The sequence below is a fragment of the Elephantulus edwardii genome, unplaced genomic scaffold (genome assembly GCF_000299155.1).
Source record: "Elephantulus edwardii isolate Elephantulus edwardi_28Jun2011 unplaced genomic scaffold, EleEdw1.0 scaffold00003, whole genome shotgun sequence".
NCBI classification, from domain to species: Eukaryota; Metazoa; Chordata; class Mammalia; order Macroscelidea; family Macroscelididae; genus Elephantulus; species Elephantulus edwardii.
Genome location: NW_006399753.1, coordinates 35,864,807 through 35,882,647, shown reverse-complemented (window position 1 = coordinate 35,882,647; position 17,841 = coordinate 35,864,807). Strand labels below are relative to the sequence as shown.

General features: G+C 40.5%; 1 protein-coding gene across 1 annotated transcript in view; it reads right to left on the bottom strand.

Annotated features, from left to right (window-relative positions):
* Positions 1–17,841, bottom strand: part of KIAA1211L (KIAA1211-like ortholog) — a 77,386-nt gene that overhangs the window by 22,596 nt on the left and 36,949 nt on the right. The window lies entirely within an intron of this gene.

The following is a 17,841-nucleotide window of genomic DNA, read 5'->3' as shown; positions in this document are numbered from 1 at the left end:
AATTTGCTAGTTCAGAATCCCAAAACTCTTAAGAGTGTGGACCACAGAATTAAGCCTCCAAATTCATGCTCTGCAGTCTCACCGCCCAGCCAGCTGCTTCGCTTCCTTCCTCCCTCATCTCGGCATCCGGTCATGCAAACTTGGCCCCAGACCACGCACTGTATGCTGGGTCTTGCCAGGCACAAGCACTTAGTGGAGGAGAAACCCTCCTGTGTGGAGGAGAACCCCTTCAGGGTGTGCTCAAGGATCCCAGAGTCAGGGGTGAGGGGAAGCATGCTCAATGCCAGTAAAGGTGTGTGGGGAGTGCTCTGGGAGCTGGAGATGGGTGGGGCTGAAGGAACAGGGGTGAAAGGACTGGCAGATGATGTCAGAGATGTAGACATGTTGTCTTTGGTCAAAATCCAAAAAGCTTTAAGTGCCTTACTCAGAAGCTTGGCACTGAAGATTTTTAAAGAGAAATTTCCATGGGTAGATTCATGATTTGGAAGGACAGAGCAAGAGGCATAAACTGGAGGGAGGAAGTGTCAGATTAGAGAGAGAGGGGCTGATTTGGGGAAGAAGGCTGGTGGTAGGGTGCTGGGGGATTAAGATGGAGACATTTCAAATTAGTATAATCAGAACATACTGATCAAGGTTCAAAATACACCTGACATTTTTCATCTATCATAGAGAAGAAACTAGATTGACAGTATCTAGTGCTCACATAGAAAGGGAGGAGAGGATGGTCTCTGTTCTGCTGGAGGATTTTATGGAGAATAATATGATGTCATCTATGAAATTAAGGCTGTACAAGCCTTCAACTCATTGCTGTTGAGTCAAAAACAAGTCATAGCACATAAAGAGTACTGCCAACTCAAAGTCACACAGTTCAAATCCACCATCTGCTCCATGGGAAAAGGATGAGTAATCTAGTGAGAAATTTACTGTCTCCAAAAGCCCACTAGAGGGTTAGCTATGAGTCAGTTCCAATTTGACAGCACACGACAATTTTTTTATTATTATTATTAAATTTTATTAGTTTTAATGAACATTTACAGGGATTTTGGGTTTTCATTCCTTCATTGCTGCACTATTCTCTTTACCCTCCTCCCCAGTTTGTTCTTCTTCCCCCACCATCTGAATGTCTGTTTTAATTGTCCAATTGCCACAGTGCTTGTCAAAGTCAGTTCTGATGAATCTCTTTTGTCAGTGTGTCCTTTGCCATTCCCTATCACTCCTCCCTGAGAGAGACTTCACCCTGAGTCATAAGGAAAAGGGGACGGTGTATTCTCTTAGCTACTTCCTGTTGAAAAGGGACGCTGTGGGTTTCAGGGTGAAGATCTTCTCTCACTACTCTAAAGGGCCCCTTTGGCAGTAGGAAACACATAGACTATTATGGAGATTGATTTTGGAATTTAGATGCACTGTTATTAATTGTGCTTAGCCGTTCATGTTCATATCCTTGAAGATAAGGAAGCTCTGATGGTGTAGTCCAGAGTCAGTTATACTGATAATCAAAAAGACAGCCACTCTGGTTGTTCAAATCCAACAGCAGCCCCTTTTGGGGAAAACAAATGGGAAATCTCCTCTCCTAGAAAACCCAATGCAAGGTTAGCTAACAAGCTGGTTCTGGCTCAGGGGTGATGAGAATGACTTAAAAGTTCCTACAGTTGGATTCTTTTAGCACTGGACCAGGAAAAGCAGGAGACACGGCTCTGCGAGCAAGCACTCTGGCTTTGTACAGCAAGCAGCTGTAACAGTGGTGGGAGCTGTGAGGCCTTGCCTGCTCCTGACACTCAGGTGGGTGGAACAGGGGGTGGAGATGCATGCATTCTGCTCCCCCCTCTCCTGAAATCCTCTCCCTCCACTGACACTATCTTGTCTTAGCTGCCACTGTTGCCACCCCTAATTATGCCAGTTGCAGCAGCAGCAATAACAAGGATTATTGGAAGTGGTTTCTAATGAATTTTTAATACTGTGTTCACACAGTGTCCAAATCACATACCGCTCTATTTTAAAGAATATACCGTGGATATTATACCATACATGCCTGTATATTTTTAGTGTGACACACACACAGTCCAAAGGAAAAAAAATCACTTATATCTTATTCAAATGAACTTGGATATACCTGAATTACTATCATTAGAGGAAAGTAACCCATATATTTTGAGGTCACATCCTCTAGGAATGTCTCTGACATCCATTGACAAGACAGGCATCTTCTTTCCACACCTCTATAGCATGAAGCTTTAACCTGCCTCCCCAGCATGGCAAGGTGCTTGTAGGTCAATCCTTGGCTCATCTTTCCGCACAAACCCCTTCCTCCTCCCCCCCCAATTCTTGATCATACCGTACTTCCTGGAACGGTCCAATGTCAAGCAATTCTTCATAGTTTCATAATTCTGTGCATTCCTTCCATTTTCTTTTCATGCTTCCTGCATCATTCAAGATTTTACATAAAAATCTTTCAGTATAGCAACTTGAGGCACAAATTTGTTTGGTTCTTTCAGCTTCAGAAATGCAGAGTATGTTCTTCTCTTTTGGTTTTCTCACTCTAATTTTTTGCACACATAATTAGAATAGAATGCTTTGAGTTCACATGATGCCCTTTGATATAATTTGTTCAGATTTCCTTCTTCGGCATTTCTTCCTTTTGTTTTGACCTCTCTCCATTCTAGTGCAAAGTTCATATTCTCTTTTGACACCCATTTTGGCCCCCCAACTCCATCTTTTAATGACCTTTTGCTTTCTTCATGAATGATGTCCTTGATGTTATTCCACAACTCCCCTATTCTTTGATCATTAGTCAATGCACCAAATATATTCTTTTGTTATTATTATTATTTTTATTTTATTATTTGTGTGTGTGCGTGTACCATCAAATCAGATCTGACTGGTACAGGAGGAGATTGTCCCTCCTTTCCTGGAAGAGCATCTGGTGGATTCGAACCGTGCACCACTGGGATACCAAATATATTCTTGAGATGGTTATGAAACTAATTTAGAGTAGACCTAAAGTTGTATTTTGGTCTTTATGGACTTGTTTTAATATTTTAGCTTCAATTTGAACTTGCGCATGAGTCACTGATGCTCTATTCCACAGTCAATCCCTGACCTTGTTTTGACAACTGATAAGTGAGCTTTTCTATTGATTCTTTCCATAGCTAAAGTCAACTTGATTCCTGTGTAGTCTATCAGGTAAGGGTTATGTGTATAATCATGGTTCATTTTTTCTATATTTAAATTTTAAAAATATTAAGGAATTTTTTATTTTTTAAAAATATAAATCTGTATTATGCACATAATACCTTGCTTGCTCAAAGTGAGGAGGACTTGAGACATTTGTTGCAGATGATTAAATCCTACAGCCTTCAATAGGGATTGTATCTCAACATCAAGACAAGAAAAAGCCTCACCACTGGACCAATAAGCAGCATCATGATAGCTGAAGAAAAGATTGAAATTGTCAATGATTTCATCTTAATTGGATCCACAATCAGTGTCCTTGTTAACAGCAGTCAGGAGATCAGGAGGTCTACTATATTGGGCAAGTCTATTGTCAGGGACCTCCAAATTGCTGAGGAGCAATGATGTCAATTTGAAGAGTTAAGGTGTGCTTGATCCAGGCCATGGTCTTTTCGATCACTTGCCATGCATCTGAGAGGTTGACAATGAATAGTATGACAGAAGAAGAATTGATGCCTTTAAGCCGTGGTGTTGGAGAAGAGTACTGAATATCCTATGGACTGCCAAAGAATAAACAGATATGTTTTGGAGAAAGTAAAGACATAATGCTTCTTGGTGACAAGGATGATGGAGTTTGTTTTACAAACTTTGAATATATTGTTAGGAGAGGTTATTCCTTGGAAAGTGACATCATGCTTGGAAAGGTGGAGAGTCAATGAAAGAAAGGAAGACCCTTGACAAAATGGACTGATACAGTAATAGCAACAATGGGCTTAAGTAGTCAGAAATGATTAGGATGGTACAGGATAGGACTGTTATCCTATAGCCATCTGTCACTATGCCTAGTACTTAACACTACATAACAAGAATTTACTTCAAATGGTAAATAATAAGTTGTAGATGAGTCATGCAAATAGGTCTCCTTTTGGTTGACCAGCTACAGTGCTGGCTTTGAAATAATACTTCAAAGGGCCCATTACAGAACCCCACTGAGCCTTTGGGACTAGTAAGCAGGCTCTGCCTTTTAAACAGCCACTGTATCTTCCACTGCTTCTTAAGGGTCTTTTCCATTAATTCAAAGAAGACAGAATATAGAGAGGAAAAGGAAGAATAAACATGAGCACTCAGGAAACAGTTGGTGTCCCTTAAGGCAGAGAGCTGTGCAGCCACCCGGGAGTTCTGTGAAAAGTATTTGTCACCACAAGATAATGCAGAAGGGTAATTCGGCCTTTCTGGAAAATGGATTAAAACTTTCATCGCTGCTGTTGTTAGGTCCCATCAAGTTGACTATGCCACATAATTACCCTATGAAGAACCCTGCCCTATCCCGAACCATCCTTATGATTTCTGTCAAGCTCAAGCCCAGTAGTCACTGTGTAAATCTGTCTTGTTGAGGCTCTTCCTGTCTTTTGTTGACCCTCTACTTTTCCCAGAATTATGTTTCTCTAAAGACTTTCATAATCTGTATGTTTTATAACTAATTAAATCATTCCCATCTACTATAATTGGGTAGCAGTGAAAATAGAAGTCGTTATGTGCCTTTAAATCTATTATGATTCATAGAAGGTTATGGTAGCAGGTGCACCTTAGTGTTTAGACTTACATCATTACTCTTTAGTACTTTGGAGAGGTCCGTGACAGCAGATTTTCCCAATGCAATTCATTGTCTTTTGATTTCCTGATTGCTGGTGCCAACGATGTTGACTGTGGATCTGAGCAAGATGAAATTGCTAGCAACTTTAACCTTTTCTCCATCTATCATGATGCTGCCTATTGGCTCGGTGGTAAGGAATTTTTATCTTGATTGTTGTGATGCAATCTACATTGAACATTGTAGTTTTGATCTTCTGCTGCAAGCACCTGTAGTCCTCCTCAGATACAGTGAGCAAAGTTGTGTTATTTGCATAACACAGATTGTTGAGGCGTCTTCTTCCACTTCTGATGCCACATTGTTCTTCATAAAGTCCAGCCTCTCAAATTATCTGTTCATCACATAGATTAGAAAGGTGTGGAGAGAAAGAATATATCACCAATGCACTCCTTTCTTGATTTTGAACCATGTAGTATTCCCTTGCTCTGTTCAAACAATTGCTTCTTGGTCTAGGTATAGGTTTCACTTGAGCACAATCAAGTGTTCTAGGATTCCCATTCTTCTCAACATTAGCCATAATTTGTTGTGATCCACACAGTCAAGTGTCTTTGCATAGAAGACAAAACACAAACAAACATTCTTCTGGTGCTCTTTGCTTTCAGCCAAGAACCATCTGATATCAGCAATGATATCCCTGGTGCCACAACCTCTTCTAAATGCAGCTTGTATGGCTGCCAGTTTTCTGTCTGTGTACTATTTCTGGGAAAATTGAAAGGGCTGCTTCACTAATGGGCTCTGAAAGCATGAACCTTGAGATTTTCTCTGATCCACATGAGACAGCACCTGATATCTCAAGGTCAAGTTGGGTCTAGGCAGCAGCCACATCCTATCTTTGCCCTTCAAATATCAGGACAAATAGCCTTTTGGGAAGTTACCCATAGTATGTGGTCCATTTCCTCTCCTCTATTTTGGATTCTTTACCTCTCAAATTCACCCAAACCTATTAACTCTGTGGTTTTTAAAGTAACAATAAATTTAGAAGGACAAGATGTTTTTCTTCTGATTTTAAAGCAAAGCTTCATAAATACTTCTTTATTTTAAAAAAGAGAGGGGTGGGGGGTGGGAAGGCAGGTCTTTAACTACAGACAACTCTAAGCATTTTATAGGGAACAAACCTTAGGCTGAGTGAGTTATAAATAATTAATGTGTCAGAAGTATTACCCTTTTAAGCCTCTTTTCCAGCTCTCACTATGAGCCAGAGTATCCTGAGAGAGACATTTTCAGTTTTGGGTCATGAAAGTGGATGGGTGATGATGACAGTGTTTTAGCTGCACACAGAAATCCCCTGCCTCCCTTGCTATTCTAATCACTCTATAATAAACACTCTGCAAATTTTCAGAGGAGATCACCAGCTACAGTTACAATTGCTCCCAAGGTGCCAGTGCTGATTAAGCTAATACAATGATCCCCAAACATCACCATGGAGTCCAGGGAGGCCTGGGTCAAAGCAGTAGTTCAGTGCCCGCTTGCTGGGTCACTGGCTGGAGCTTCCTGGGGTCTCTGGTATCACCTTAGGAACTCATCACATTTTGCCACACTGCACTCTCACTAACTTCCTGGGAGGGAGACAGGAAAGATTAGCATTTCTTTGAACTTGCCATTACTCTTTAGGATGAGCTAATCTTTCCTCTAGGGAGCCCTCAGCTTTCCTTTCAGGGTGCCAGGTTCCCCAGGAGGGCAAATCAGGTTTATTTACCCACAATAGACTTAAATACAATCCTGGAACTTAGAGCAATGACTTATCCCCAAATTTTTGGTTTCTTTTTAAATTCACCATAGGCAATTTATTTTTTACAGGTCTCATCAAACACAAGCATGGCTCTTTTATTCAGTTTCCTTTTTCTGTCGTCACACTGTCTTCAATGACAGCACTAACAAATTCTTTAGATCCAGGGCAAAACACCTACATCCAGTAGTTTTCTAATTTCACCTGAAACACTACAAAAAGCAACAAATGTCAAAGACATACCAAGGTCAACTAGTGTGTTGCTCTTCATTTTTATTTTTGTGATGTATTTTTATCTTTTCCTGCACACTTCAAAGGGAGCTCTGATGGTGGCACACATAGTGAGCTATACAGCTCACCTAAAAGCCACTTAGACCTCACTGGCAGTTCAAATCTATGGGAGGTTTTTGGGAGAAAGATGGACAGTCTCTTTCCATGGATTTGATTTTACAACCTCAGAAACTAGGAAACCCAATGAAGGTTTGCTATTAGTCAGTTTTAGCTTGAGAGGAGAGAGAGAGAAAGAGGAAGACAGAGTAAACTCTCTTAAAAAGACAGTTTTCCAAGATGTTTATGCGCCCAGTTGTATATAACCTCCCCTTTAGGACAAGGAATTGACATTTGCCATGAGGGGGTGGGGAGTTGGGAAGAGAGTTATGTGTGCTCACACTTAACTTGTGATTCCAATATACCACTTTTCATGTGAGTTAGGTCACAGGAGTCTGATTATTAAATGGGAGGATATTCTTCCTTGGGAACAAAGGAAGAGCCAGATACTTTTAAAGTTGTAGAACCAGGAGGAACTTAGGCTGTGCAGGGCCTGGATCTAGGGAGCACACACCTCTGGGGTCCTGCTGAGATAAACCCCATCTCCTCTCAGGGAGTTTACTATAAACTGAGTTTGCACATCTTCCTTGTCATACATCTACAGACTTGCTTTCTCTGTACTTGCACAAAACCCAAATATTATTAGTTTGCTTTCTTCTCTATGATTCACTGTTAAGTAGGTCTTCACTCATGTTGTTGATGTTATGTGCCCCCAAGTCACTTGTGACTCACAGTGACCCTATGTACAAGAGCCCTAAACTGTGTTCTATCCTGTGCCAACCTCACTGTCTCTGACACACCTACACAGTCACCCTCTATTGGGTGTCTGAGACTGTAAAATAAAAAAAAAAATTTTTCAATTGGTTTTCATTCACTCACTCATATGTACTGCATTTTATGACAATTACCACTGTTGTTGTTATGTGCCGTCGAGTCGCTTGCGACTCATAGCGACCCTATGTACAACAGCCCTAAACTCTGCTCTGTTCTGTGCCAATCGTACCATCTCTGATACACCCATCCTGATTACCCCAGTCACTGAATCAATCCACCTCATAGGAGGCCTTCGCCTCCTGCGCTGTCCCTCCACCCTACCAAGCATGATGTCCCTCTCCAAGGACCGTTCCCTCCTTACAACATGTCCAAAGTATGTTAGAAGGAGCCTCAGACCTTTCCCTTACCCATCTGTTCACTAATCTCTGCTCTCCTCCATCACCTCTCATCCCTGCCTGTCAACTCTCACAGTAGTTTCTATCTGTGGGTAAATCTTCCCTTATTATCCTTTTACCCCCTTTACCTCACTCTCCACCGTTGCCCCTCCCCATCTGAACTATGCATGTCCAGTACCAGACTGTTAATTGCAATACACATTTGTTCATTCATTCAAGTCGACTTTCCTTTCCTTTAATCTATTACAGTGTTCATTGTCCATTCTATTCCTAATCTCCCCTTCTCCTCACCAATAGCTTTATTTTAAAAACAGAGGTCTTACATAGATTTATCCTTTTGTGATGGAGTTATTTCACTCAGCATAATGTGTCTAGACCTGTTCATGCTGTGTAGTGTTTTACTAGTTCTTCCCTGCTTTTTTAATGATGCTTATGTTAAGTAACACAATTTGTTGATGGACACTTGGGATGATTCGATATCCTTGCTATTGTGAATAACGCTGCAATAAACAAAGGTATTTATCTGTTTGTGTCTCAGCTCTGATTTCCTTAGTATATATTCCCAGTAGTGGAACAGCTGGATCAAATGGGATTTCCATTTTGAATACTTTGAGGAAATGTCAAACTACTTTCCATAGTGGTTTTACCACTTTACATTTCCACAAGAAGCACAGGACAATTCCAATCTGTCCACCTCCTCAACAACATTTGCTATTCTCTGTTCTGTTCAACTTTGCTAATTTTGGTGGGGTAAGATGTTACCTCATTGTTGTTTTGATTTGCATTTTATTAACAGCTACTGATCTTGAGTACTTCTTCAGGTGTTTGAGGGTTTTCTTAATATCCTCGTTGGTGAAGGGTATTTATTTTTAAAATTTCCACCCATTTGTAACTGAGTTATTACTCTTTTTCTTGCTGAGAACCTACAGTATTCTACACATTTTTGTTACGAGTCTCTTGTTAGAGATGTCATTGACAAATATTTTTTTCCCCTGTCAGTCGGCTTTCAATTCATTATACTGGAGTTTTCTTTATGCACACAAGGATCTGAGTTTTAGAAGATCTCATTCACCTATGTTACCCTCTCCTGGTTGTGAACTTTTTGCTATTTTTGAAGCCTATTTAAGCCTATTTATACCACAGACTAGGGCTTCTCATTTTTCTCTGATGATATTTATAGCTTTGGGTTTTATCCCTAGGTCCTTGATCTTTGACCTAGGTTTTATGTATGGTGTGAGATGAGGATCTGATTTTCCTGTAGACAGATACTCAGTTTTGCCAACAGCATTTATCAAAGAGCTGCTGCTTTCCCTTAATAGATTTCATCTCCTTGTAGGAGATCAACTGACCTTAGGCAGAGAGGTTGATTTCTGGGTTCCACTGTTCTATGCATTTGTCTATCACTGTGCTGTTTTATTACTATCAATGTGGAACAGGTTTTGAAATCAGGGAAAATGATATTGCCTGCTTTGTTTTTAATTTTCAGTCGAGCTTTGCTTTATTTTAGATCTCTTTCCTTTCCAAATAAAGTTGGAAATGGCTTATTCTTTTTAAAATTTCTTTTCATGAAAGTTTACAGAGACTTTGATTCGCATTCATTTATTGTTGTACACTTTCCTCCCTGCCCACCCCTTCCCCCCAGTTTGCTTTCTCTTTGAAAACTTAAAAAACAAATAAATAAAATTCTTTCATTGTTATGCAATTCCTCCCTCCCCCACCACCACCCGAGTCCACTCCACTATGCAGCTTTCATTCTGGATTCTTGTTGTGACAATAATAACTAATCATATATTCCTCCTAAACAATTCTCCCTCATCTGTTTCAATGACATTTATTTATCCCCTTAGTTTCCCCTCAACCCCAATGTCAGTCCCACTTTACAACAGTGGCATTATGCAGTATTTGTCCTTTTGTTACAGAGATATTCACTCAGCATAACGCCCTCCAGAGTCACCCATTTTGTATAATAATTCATGAGTTCCTTATTTTTCAATGCAGCATAGTATTCCACTGTGTGATTATAGCACAGCTTCTCTTTGCATTCATTTGTTGATGGGTACTTATATTGTTTCAAACTCTTTGCTATTGTGAACAAAGCAGCAATAAACATGGGTGTGCATATATCTACTTGGGAGGCACTTCTGGTTTCTTTAGGATATATTCTCAGTAGTGGGATGACTGGGTCAAATGGTATTTCTATTTCCAACTTTTGGGAAAAGTGTTGTACAGCCTTCCATAATGCTTGCACCATTTTACACTGCCACCAATCGTGAATAAGGTTTCCAGTTTCTCCACAACCTCGCCAGCATTTGTTGTTTGCTGTTCTGTTAAATTTTGCTATTCTTACTGGAGAGAGATGATATCTCACAGTTGTTTTGATTTACATCTCTCTTAGAGCTAGAGATATTGAACATTTCTTCATGTATTTGTTAGCCATCTGAATATCTTCTTTGAAGTGTCTGTTCCTATCCTGTGCCCATTTTACCCTGATCTTGTTGTGATCCTCGTGTATTTTATAAATTCTAGATATAACTCCCTTATCAGACATGGCACTACCAAATTTTTTCCCGTCAGTGGCTGCCCTTTTTACCCTGTTGGAGAAGTTTTTGGATGTGTATAGGGATTTGATTCTTAGAAGATCCCATTCATCTATTTTATCCTCTCCTGGTTGTGTGTTTTTTCAGGATGCTTGGAAGACTGTTCATGTTGTGGATTAGGCCTTCTAGAGTTCTTCCAAGCTTTTTTCTAATGAAGTTTATAGTCCTTGGTTTTAGTCCTAGGTCTTTGATCCACTTTGAGTTGGTTTTTGTGTATAGAGTGAGGTGTGGATCTTGCTTGAGTAATCTGCAGATAGTTTTCCAATTTTGCCAACACCATTTGTTAAAAAGGCTGTCGTTTCCTCACTTAATTGATACATTTCTTTGTTAAAAATCAGTTGACCACAGGTAGATGAGCTGATTTCTGGGTTCTCAATTCTATTTCATTGGTCTATATGTCTGTCATCGTACCAGTACCACACTGTCTTGACCATCACAGCAGTGTAGTAGGATTTGAAATCAGGAGTGAGATGCCCCCTACCTTGCTTCTCTTTTTAAGGAGTGCTTTGCTGATTCAGGGCCTCTTTACATTCCAAATGAAATTGGGGATTGCCTTTTCCATCTCTTTGAAGAATGGAATTGGTGGAAATGGCCTATTCTATCTCCTTGAAGAATGGCATCATTAGCTGTTTGGGATTGCTTTGAAGGTGTACATTCCTTTTGGTAGGATTATCATTGCATATTTTGTCTTCCTATCCATAAAACATGGTGCATTCATCAATATATTGAGGTCTTTAAAAAAATTTCTTGTAGGTGTTGTTGTATACAGTCAAGTTGGAAATGACCCATTAGCAGACCCTCCAGATACTTTTCAGAGGAAGTAAACCACACAGGAGGAGATTGTCCATTGTCCATTCTTCTTCCATGGAGCAGTTGGTGGATTCAAACCATGTGCCTTTGTATAGGCAGTACAATTTCTTGTCCTGGAGACGATGAAGCCAGAATGTTCCCCAGAGTCAAGGATTCTGAAGCTTCATCTGACATATTTTGGGCATGTTGCAAGGAGGGACTGGGACTGGTCCTTGGAGAGGGACATCATGTTTGGGAGAGTGGAGGGATGGCGCAGGAGAGGAAGACCCTCGATGAGATGGATCGATTCTGTGAGTGGAGTGGTGGGAATGAATGTGTTTGAGACAGTGAGGTTTGCACAGGATAGAACGGCATTTAGTGGTCTTGTACATAGGGTTGCTATGAGTTGCAAACATCTCAATGGCACATAACAACAACATATATCATTTGTGTCTCAATGTCATCTTGTAGTTGGCAATTAAAATAGACAGTATTTTTCTTTTCAGTGTTTTGGGGTTGTTTTTTTTTTTTGTATGTTGAATTAAGTCTATTATGTCTAACAGTTTTTCTTGATGAGTCCTTAGGGTTTTCTAAGTCTGCTATCATATCATCTATAGTTTTATCTCCTCTTTGCCAATTTGTGTAACACATATTTCCTTCTCCTGCCTTATTGATCTAGGTAGGACTTCCAATACAACATTGAGTAGAAATGTTGGTAGTGGGAATCCTTGCCAATCCAAGACTGTAGTCCTCGAACATCTGCAGCAAGCATTACAAGTCCTCCTCATTTTTGGTGAGCAAAGTTGTGTCATCTGCATAATACAGGCTGTTGAGAGTCTTCCTCCAATCCTGATGCCACATTCTTCTTCATAAAATCTATCCTCCTGAATGATCTGTTCAGTATGATTAAAAAAGTATGGAGCAAGGATACATCTCTGAAGGATTTCTTTCTTGATTTTGAACCATGTAGTGTTTCTTTGTTCTGTTCAGACAACAGCTTTGTGGTCTAGGAATAGGTTTCACGTGATCACAACCAAGTATTCTGGGATTCCCATTCCTCTCAAAGTTAGCCATAATTTGTTGTGATCTATACAGTCAAATGTCTTTGCATAGTTGATAAAACACAAATAGACATCCTTCTGGTGCCTTCTGCTTATAGCCATGTGACCTCAGTAATGATATCCTGGTGCCATAGCATCTTCTAAATCCAGCTTGTATTTCTGGCAGTTTTCTGTCAATTTTTTTTTTTAGAAAATTTTCAGCAGTATTTTGCTTGCATGTCACATTACTAATATTATTCAATAATTTCCACATCCTAGTGGATCACCTTTCTTGGGAATAAGACTAACTACAGATCTCCTCCAGTCTCTTATCAGAGTATACTGTTATTGTTATATTTCACCAAGTTGTTTGCAACTAATAGTGACCTTATGTACAATAGCTCTGAACCCTGTTCTATCTTGGGCCAACCTCATTGTCTCTGACACATTTAATTAACCCCATTACCCTAGTCATTGAATCAATCCATCTCATCCAGGATCTTCCTCTCCTGTTCTGTCCTTCTCCAAGGAATGGTCCTTCCTTGCAACATGCCCAAAGTACATCAGGATGAAGTTTCAAAATCCTTGCCTCCAAGGAGCAGCCTGATTTTCCCTTCTCCAGCATGAATCTGTTTGTTCTCCTAGCAGTCTACGATATTTTCAATACTCTTCTCTAGCACTACAACTCAAAGACATCAATTTTTCTTCTATCATCCTTAGTCATTGTCTAGCTCTCTGATGCATAGCAAGTAATTGCGAAGATCATGGCATGATTTGACTCACCTTAGTCTCTAGACTCTTCAGTACTCTGGAGAGGTCCCTGACAGCAGATTTTCCCAATGCAATTCATCTTTTTATTTCCTGGCTGCTGGTACCAAGAGCTGAAGCTGTTAAGAATCTCAAATTCCTCCCCAACTAGCATGATGCTGCCAGTTGGCCCAGTGGTGAGAATCTTTGTTTACTTGATGTCAGAATATAGCTTTCATAATCTCCCATTTTTATCCTTTTTATCTCAGCTTGTTCTATTATGATGTTGTCCATTTAGTTTCTTAGTCATTATTAGTGTCTTCCCCCTTTTTTCTTTGTTAGATTTGCCATTGCCGTATCAATTTTATGAACCCTTTCAAAGAACCAATTGGTCTTGCAATCATTTCTTTTTTTTCCCCATTTTCTACTCCATTTATTTCTGCTCTTATTTTTATTATTTCCTTTCTTCTAGAGGTTGTTTGCACTTTTTCCTATTTGTTGAAGATGTTGGATTAAGTAGTTAGTTTTAATTCTTTTTTTTTAAAAAATATGTGTTTGCTTATTGCTCTGAACTGACCCCTGAATACTGCCTTTGGTATATACCAGAGGTTTTGCTACATTGTCTTATTTCTTTTTTTTCTTTTAACATGGTTTAAAAATATTATTCCATTGTAAATTAAATTTCCATTTACATAATTTCCCACAGTTGCCTTCAGTATAAAACAACACATAAATTCAAAGTAACAATGGATGATATATCCCAGGAACAAAGAGCTTCTGCATTTTTTCTTGTCTTATTTGTTTGATACAGTCCCATTTGTTTCAAGAAAGTTTTTCCATTTATTTCTTCTATAAGCCAGTAGCTATTTAGCTTCCGTGTACATTTTTTTAATGCTTTTGTTAATTTCTTATTTTATAGCATTATGATCTGAGAATTTGCTTTTTAGTATTTCAGTTCTTTTGAATTTGCAGGGTCTCGCTTTCTGCCCTAATATATGGTCAGTTCTAGAGAATGTTCCATGTGTGCTGAAGAAGAATGGAAATCGCACTTGTTTGGTGGAACACTCTGCATATATCTATGAGGCTGTGTTGGTTAACTGTATAGTCAGCTCTTCTTCATCTTTGTTGAGTCTCTTTCTTTCTTTCTTTCTTCTCATTAAACTTGTTTTAATGGGTCTCAAAATTCTGTGACAAATTTTTGGTGAAGTTGTTTCCATTTAAAAAGTACTGATTTTAAAAACTAATAACTTAAAACTGCCACACGAAAAAGAAAACGAATGGTCCACAAAACATTCCTTTCCTTCTGAAGGTTTTACAATGCATTGTTATCATTAACCAGTCTTTTACTATTAAACTTAAATGGCCAATTGAGACAAACTGTTCTGAGACCGTTCTTCCACCACTGATTATGACCGGGGTGGCAGGTGTTAATGGGTAATATTCATTTAGCCTTCTGAGTTTTCTGAGCAGACTTGGTGACCTTGCCAGCTCCAGCAGCCTTCTTGTCCACTGCTTTGATGACACCCACAGCAATAGTCTGCCTCATGTCTCGGACAGCAAAACAACCCAGAGGAGGGTAGTCAGAGAAGCTCTCCACACACATGGGCTTGCCAGGAACCATATCCACAATCGCAGCATCACCAGACTTCAGGAATTTGGGGCCATCTTTCAGCTTCTTACCAGAACGGCGATCAATCTTCTCTTTGAGCTCAGCAAACTTGCAAGCAATGTGAGCTGTGTGACAATCCAGCACAGGTGCATAACCAGCACTGATTTGGCCAGGATGGTTTAAGATAATCACCTGAGCAGTGAAGCCAGGTGCTTCCATGGATGGGTCATTTTTGCTGTCACCAGCCACGTTGTCACGTCGAACATCTTCCACAGAGACTTTCTTAACATTGAAGCCAACATTGTCACCAGGAAGAGCCTCACTCAAAGTTTCATGGTGCATTTCAACAGACTTTACTTCAGCGGTAACGTTGACTGGGACAAATGTGACCACCATGCCGGCTTGAGAACATCAGTCTCCACTCTTCCCACAGGGACAGTACCAATACCACCAATCTTGTAGACATCTTGGAGAGGAAGACGCAGGGGCTTATCAGTTGGACGAGCTGGTGGCAGGATGCAATCCAAAGCTTCAAGCAGTGTAGTCCCACTGGCATTGCCATCTTTCTGGGTGACTTTCCATCCCTTGAACCAAGGCATATTAGCACTTGGCTCCAGTATGCTGTCACCATTCCAACCAGAAATTAGCACAAAGGCTACTGTGTCAGGGTTGTAGCCAATTTTCTTGATGTAGGTGCTAACTTCCTTAACGATTTCCTCATATCTCTTCTGGCTGTAGGGTGGCTCGATGGAATCCATTTTGTTAACACCAACAATCAGTTGCTTCACACCCAGTGTGTAAGCCAGAAGGGCATGCTCACGGGTCTGCCCATGCTTTGAAATACCAGCCTCAAATTCACCAACACCAGCAGCAACAATCAGGACAGCACAATCAGCCTGTGATGTTCCTGTAATCATGTTTCTGATAAAGTCTCTGTGTCCTGGGGCATCAATGATGGTCACATAGTACTTGCTGGTCTCAAATTTCCACAGGGAGATATCAATGGTGATGCCACGCTCACGTTCAGCTTTCAGTTTATCCAAGACCCAGGTGTATTTGAAGGAGCCCTTTCCCATCTCCGCAGCTTCCTTCTCGAATTTCTCAATGGTTCTCTTGTCAATCCCACCATCAGATGGCCAGTCGTGGTGAACTTGCCCGAATCTACATGTCCAATGACGACGATGTTGATATGGGTCTTCTCCTTTCCAATTTTGGCTTAGGTTTTGCGATGGTATTCACCAACACCTGTACTCTGGCGACAAACCCGTTGCGAAAAAGCTTGAGTTTCTTTCTAATTGTCCTGTCTTCCAATACTTCTTCCTCGATCTTCTTGGTGATTCATGGGGTCCTCCCCCTCCCTGTTCTGGAATTCCAATCACACGTATGTTCTTTTTCTTGATGGTATCCTGCATAGTTCTAATGGTGTTTTCATTTCCCTTCCTTTATTGCTTTATCTTCTAGTTTAGTATTAAAGGTCTTGTTTTCTGTCTTATTGAGTCTGTGTTCCATGTCTTCCATTCTGCTCTTCTGTCCCTCTCATGCATTCATAACTTTTATAATGGTGGTCTTACTATTCTGGATTATTTTAATGTTTCCTATGGCTTCTAGTATCCCATTTGTTGTAGAGGTTTTGTCTTGTAATGATTTTTAATTACTTCTATCTTTTTACTTGTGATTTCAACACTTTCTCCTGTCATTTGCAATCTCTTGAGCACCACTTCTCTGAATTCCACCTTAGAGGATTGCTGCAGTCTCCCTGCCTCTGAGGTATGCTTTGATTCTGTGACTTGGTCTGGTTTTGGTCATGGCTTGTTTTAGGGTATTTTTTTCTGTAGAGTTTGATGCTATTGCTTTCATAACATTGTGGTGAGATTGTTGTAGGGGTTTTTTGCATCCTTTCTTCTTGGCATGTGTATGGCAGCTGCTGGTGTGTCTGTGTAGCTATCTGCTGTCTGTGCAGTGCTGGTTAGTAGGTGGTGGCTGCAGCCTAACGCTGCTCAGTTGATGTACATGCTAACCTTTGCTTTAATGGAATGTGTGTGTGCTCTCGTGGTGCGCTAGAGGTGCCATGATGAGGAAGATATGGGCATAGTTTTTGCATAGGGGGGCTGCTCTTTCTATGGGAATTAGCAAACACAAGTTCCTATCCTTTATTCCTTTTTTTTTTTTTAAACTGGCCTTTCTAGCACATAATTCAAGATGCCTTTATTGAGCTTCGGGAATCTCCTCTCTAGGCTCAAGATGGTGTTGACCTGCTCTCCATGGGTGGGGGGTGGGGGGACAGTGGAAGGGTGTCATTCCCAGTGCAAGATCCACCTGCTTCCTCCCACTCACATGTAAGTTTGTCCAGGTGGTCATCTGTGTGCAGGGGTGGGGTCAGTGTGTGTGTGTGTGTGTGTAAATGAGGTCCTATGGTCTCAGTGGAAGACGCCCAAATGCTGACATGATTATTTCATTTCTTCCTCTCTTTGTGGAGCCAGAGCTTTGCATAGGCCCAGTTCACATTGTTGATTACTGGATTGTCTCTAGTGCCATTCCTCTGTTTCCTGCCCAAAGTTACTCTCAGAGGCTCCATCAAATATAAGAGTGCTCAACTTGTCCATGATGGGGCTTCTCTGTGATATTTTTTTATGTCCGTAAGGGAGAGAGGCAGGTTTGCTAGCCTGACTAGTTCACCATCCTTCAGAAGTCTTTGAGGCTGTAAACCTTAATGGAAGGTGACTGTTCATCTTTCTCCCACAGAGCAGCTAGTGGATTCTAACTGCCAGAGACACAAGCCCTTTTGGTTAGCAGTGCAACACCCTACGGACTAGCCACTAGAGCTCCCCACTATGTTTCACCAGAGCTCCGTTAATACTTGTCTCTTGAACACGTACCTCAGTCAGTGCTACTAGAAGGAATTTTTCTTTTCTCCCCCTTCCAATTCTCTTGTAACATGTTTTCTACTGAAAGGTATTTATATAGAAGTCTCTCAGGGCTCAATTTGTGCTCAATTGCAAATCTAAAAGCCAGTGGTCC